Raw genomic sequence first — 5,734 nt, forward strand, 5'->3', positions numbered from 1 at the left:
CAGTCATTCCATTTTGATTTTACAATACATTATTTTCTTTAATGGTTAAAGCAGATGTACAATGCATGTTTGACAGGTCATAAGACAAGCTGTTCTAGTTAGTGTAAAGTTCAAGCCAAATTATGTATAAGCCAGAATGACTTGTGATGATGCAAATGTTTTAAACATTTATATATGGAAATTTATGAAAAGTTTGAGTTTATGAATTCAAATACATGAAAATTTCTTCCATTATACAGATAGGCTGGAAGTAAAAAAATGGAAAAGACATACCATTGAAAACTCTTTAAAGGAAAAAGGATGATGTAGTTATATCAATATCAGACAACAGATTCTTTAAGGTGAGAAGTACTGTATGAGATATTGAGGAATATTTTATTATAAAAGGGTCAATTATATACAATATTCCTTGTGGTACATCCATACAGTAGACTATTATTCAGCACTGAGACCTATAGCATGAGCTAACAAGCCATGAAAAGAAATGTAAGAACTGTTATGGACTGAATAACTATGTTTCTGCCAGATTCATATGTTGAAGCCCTAACCCCCAATGTGATGGTATTTGGAGATGGTCTTTTGGGGGTAAGTAGTGTTAGATGGGGCCATGAGGATGGGGCCCTCAAGCTGGGAGCAGTGTCCTTATAAAAAGAGATATCAGAAGGCTTGCTTTCTCTTTCTCTCTCCTTCTCTGCCATGTGAGGACAGAGTGCTTGCCTGCAAGCCAGACGATAGCTTACATCAGAATTCGACAATCCTAGCACCCTGATCCTGGACTTCCAGCCTCCAGAACTGTAAGTAAATAGATTTCTGTTGTTCAAGTCACCCAGTCTATGGTATTTTGTATGGTAGCCTGAGCTGACTAAGACAAAAAACTGAAATGCATATTACTAAATGAAAGAAGCCCTTCTGAAATGTTACATATTGTATGATTCCAAATATATGATGCTCTGACAAAGGCAAAACTATGAACAAAACAAAAAGATCACTGGTTGCCAGGGGTTGGGGTGAGGGAGGGGTGAATAGGCAGAGCACAGAGGATTTTTAGGGCAGTGAAACTATTCTATTTGATACAGTAGATACATGTCATACATTTGTTAGAATCCATAGAATTTGTAACACCAAGAGTGATCCCTATTGTAAACTGTGGTTTGGGGGTGATAATGATGTATCAGTGTGATTCATTGATTGTAACATATGTACCATTCTGTACCACTCTAGTGTGGGATGCTGAAGATGGAGGAGTCTGTGCATGTGTGAGGGCAGGAGGTAGATGGGAACTCTATGCACTTTCTACTCAATTTTGCTGTGAACTTAAAACTGCCCTGAAAAGAAATTCTATTTAAACTCTCCACAATATCCTTGAATTTTTATGTATCTAATAACATGTCTTCAAAGGTAAGAAACAAAAGTTGACATAACTGAGAGAAGAAATAGAAAAATACACAATCATCATTGGATATTTGAACACTCCTCTCTCAGTAAGTATTAAACAAGTAGACAAAATATTCAGTGAGGACTTCGAAGGTTTTATGAACACAGTAACCAATATCTGGTACTGGGAGGTAACTAGATAGATTCCTAACAAAAAGAAAATTTGAATAACGTTTACTATGTATATGCCAACTACAAACTGGCATTTGCCATCTGCCTCTGCAAGGATTAAGTCACTAGCCACTGCAGCCCCTGACATTCAACACACCCTGAAAGGGGTTCAGAGTGGAGATCAGGAATGAGGCAATCTGTGCTCTGGGAAAAACTGGCAAAACAGGCCTTTCAGATAGTTAGATATTTTCAGGAGGAGATTTTATGAGCCCAAATTCTTGCATCTTCTTACATCTAGAAAAGCACTAAAATCATTAACAGAGACATCTGCTCCTTGTGACTAGCAGCAAGCCTTGCCAAAATGTGTGCTTGACTGCATGGACCCCCCTTCACTAAAATCATATACAATACTGGGTTCCTTCCTACCTCTTCAGAGCTGTCCCTCAGAGCTATCTGAGATGCTGTCTCCCAGGCTATAGTCCTCATTTTGCCCCCAATAAAACTAACTCACAACTCTCACATTATACATGTTTTTTCAGTCGACACATACTTCAATCACTCAGTTGATAGAATGAAGGACTGTAGGATGCATATCCTGGTAGACATCCTTAGGTCTCTAAGGTTCAAAGGAGAATGCAAGTATTTTGCACACTACTGACAAGGGTGTGAACTCTACCTTGTCTAAGTCTGTAAAATGGACATGATAAAAAATACACTTGGACATAGAAGATCAAGGGTAGATGAGATTCCATTTTCTTAGGCCGAGATCTTGTAGGTGCATTGTTCATGGACCTCAGACGTCCTAGGCTTCAAGTCTCTAAAGTTCTTTCACAGATGAGAAAGACCTCTGGTATCAAGTTTCCAGGGTGACCTCAGTTGATTAATTTGGATATGTGCAAAGTTTTCCATGTGGCCTAGGAGAGGGTAAGGGTGCAAACATTTCTCCTAGTTTCTCCTGCACGCTCATGTGTCTTTATGCCATGCCCAGTAAGACAAATACATGTGGCCAGAGACTTCAGAAGATAGCACCATTTGATTCCATTTTTGCGTAGTTCATCTGAGACCTCTAGCGTTTCTAGTCCTGGACATCCTTGGGTCCACATTCTATTCATGTCTTTTTTTTTTTTTTGCTGTACACGGGCCTCTCACTGTTGTTACCTCTCCCGTTGAGGAGCACAGGCTCCGGACGCACAGGCTCAGCGGCCATGGCTCACGGGCCCAGGCGCTCCGCGGCACGTGGGATCTTTCCGGACCGGGGAACGAACCCGCGTCCCCTGCATCGGCAGGCAGACTCTCAACCACTGCGCCACCAGGGAAGCCCTATTCATGTCTTAAGGGTCACAAAGTGACCGGTACTGTTCACCAGTATTGGAAGGACCTTTTCCTTGTCCTTAACAGTAGTCTTTAATATTTTGCCAGGCTTTTCCCTCTCATTTATATCCAAGGCCTCTCATTTTTCCCCCACAGCCACCATATTGAGCATACATCTCTTCCCTGCACACTGCTTTCAAGAAGTCTGTACACCTTTGACTCCTTCAGCTTGCCTTCCTCATTTCTGTTACAATTCCAAAATAAAAAACTGATCTCTGCTGCAGTAGTTTTCGAAGCATGGTCCCTGGATCAGTAGCAGCAGCAGCACCTCACAACCTGTTAGAAATATAAATTCTTAGGCCCTTGGTCTTCTAAATCAGAAATTCCAAGAGTTGAGTCTAGCAATCTGTCTTTTTAATAAGCCCTCCAGGTGATTGTGATGCATGCTAACATTTGAGGGCCACTGCTCTACCACTGGTGAGTTGCCCCTCTCCAGTGATCTCTTTCCACACCAGCAGGGAGCTCCAGCCCCAATATGTCTACCTCTATTACCCTTGAAAATACATTGAGGTTCTTTTACAGAGATCCCACAGAGAATCTGAGTTAGCAGTCTTCCTGCAATCCCTGTTCCCTTCACTCTTATGTTGAAATTTATGGGATTTCAGGAAGAGATCTCTATCTCTATGCCCAAATTTCCCCCTTTTTATAAGGACACCAGTCGTATTGGATTAGAGCCCACACTAATGACCTCATTTTAATTTGATTACTTCTGTAAATACCTTATTTCCAAATAAGGTCACATATTGGGGCACTGGGAATTAGGACTTCTATATATCCTTCTGGAGGGACACAATTCCACCCAAAACAAAGACCATAGAATTTTACTGGAGGCCCTGGGAAAATCCCCTTTATGTGTCCTGGGAACCTTCAACACCACCAAGAGAAGGGATTGATTTTCCCTTCTCTTGGGGGAATTAAGAAACAATGACAATTGTCTATTCTTAAGGAAGTGAGCCAGGTCTGGGTGCTTCTTCTCTGACATAGACTGCATATTTGCAAGAGAGAGGGAAGCACAGAGCATATACAACCTCCCCGTTTAAGGCTCTTGGTGGAATTTGCCCCCCAAATAGCTTTAATTTTATCAAATGAAGGATGTGATCGGATATCACCAGGGAACCACAATTTCTACCCTTAGAAGGCAGAAAATTGGCCCAAGCATCCCCCAATCCCATTGCCCAGCCTTTTGCTCAGTCACCTGTTAGAATTCCAAAATACAAAACCGATCTCTGCTGCAATGGTTTTTATTGCCCGCCCCCCCACCCCCAAGTCTAGGCAGTAGTTGTGAAATAATTCTCAGCTACTGCCACAAAGTAGCAAAAGAGACATAGCATCGTGGCCTTCTGTAACTTCCACTTCGTTGTAATTAAAAGCAGCAAGAATTCCTTTTCACATAGGGAACATGGAAACTCAAGTTTGGTGGACCCTAGACAGATGCTCAAACATTTGGAGAACTGATGTGTGGCTCCTCTTCTCCGGGTCAAGAGGCGTGACAGTGTAATTCTCTCGCCTATTCTGGCCCCGTTCCCAGGCTCCCCTCTGGAGGCCGGCAGGCTTGGGCTTCTAGGTGGGATGAGGAGCGCGAGCGTGAGAGTTCTCAGGAATCCTGGGCACCTGGAGTACCAGTCTGGGCTCAGAATCCGGCCTCAGTCCCTATGGAAGGACATCTCAGTCCGTCTCCTTCCGCAGTCGCCAGTAGTAATAGCCTCCACAGGGCTACAACTGCGCAGGGGAAACAGGACCTCTCTGGGAGACGCAGAAATGGGAAACACAGAGATACAAAAGGGACTGGAGGCTCCCGGGAAGCAGAAACCGATCCGACCTAAAAAACAGCCTCCCTACCAGTAGGCTGAACTGGGGAGGAAGACTGCAGACTCTGCTTGGGCTGGCACTAGGGAGCGGGCATTGATCGGCGTCGGCTATTTGCGCTTTCGGCCAAGAGAAGAAAAAGGGAACTAGGAGACAAGTTTTTTTTTTTCCCCAGTCGTTTAACGCACGCACTGTGCATGACTCCTGGAGACTTCTCTCCCGGCTTCAGAACCGAAAAGTATCAAACTCAAAATTTAGCAAAGAATTGAAGTCGCGGCGCGCGGGGTGGTGACAGGGAAAGACAGTTTGCTCTTTCTTATTCCACCACCGCGATCCCCAAGTGATCTGGAGTCTAAATCAAGGAGTTCATTCGTCCTCTCAACAGTTTTTGAGCGCTTACTGGACGCCAGGCGGAACCTGACGTGACCCGCCTTCGCAAAGATGTTACATTCTAGATCCCAAGTGCTGTGCTTCGGAAGGGGATACTTGGTTTTGAAGGTCTTTCTCTTTTAGCTCCTGGAGTGAGAAGAGCTGTTTGGCTTGGGTGAATGCAGGTTCGAGTCCTAGTAGAGCTGAGAAGAACTTTCTTAGTGTCCCTTGGTGATACCTAGAATCATGGTTTCGGGTCAGGGAGTAGAGAACAACGCGGGAAAAAAAAAGGGCAGAAACGTATAACTAGCAAGTGTACAGAAGTATGTGGTATACGTTTGGTAGCGTGGCCGAGCGGTCTAAGGCGCTGGATTTAGGCTCCAGTCTCTTTGGAGGCGTGGGTTCGAATCCCACCGCTGCCAAGGTTTTCTTTCTTAATCACAAGCGATCACTGCCCGGGTCCTCACTACAGGAGCGGATAAGGACTTGCCAAAGGTGTTGCATTTAAGCTGGGGCGTTCAAGTTGAGGAGAGGTGGAGAGCCTTGAAACCGGCGGGATGGGGTGGGGTTAGGCTCCCCGGAAGCAGGAACCGATCCAATCTAAACGACAGCCTCCCTCCCTGCAGGCTGAATTGGAGAGTAG

The 5,734-nt window shown here is 44.2% G+C and overlaps 1 non-coding gene across 1 annotated transcript; it reads left to right on the forward strand.

Annotated features, from left to right (window-relative positions):
* The first annotated feature begins 5,431 nt into the window (after positions 1-5,431).
* TRNAL-UAG (transfer RNA leucine (anticodon UAG)) lies at positions 5,432-5,513 on the forward strand. Its single transcript has one exon. It is a non-coding gene; the product is annotated as a tRNA-Leu (tRNA).
* Positions 5,514-5,734: the final 221 nt, after the last annotated feature.

The sequence above is a fragment of the Phocoena phocoena genome, chromosome 2, assembly GCF_963924675.1.
Source record: "Phocoena phocoena chromosome 2, mPhoPho1.1, whole genome shotgun sequence".
NCBI lineage: Eukaryota > Metazoa > Chordata > Mammalia > Artiodactyla > Phocoenidae > Phocoena > Phocoena phocoena.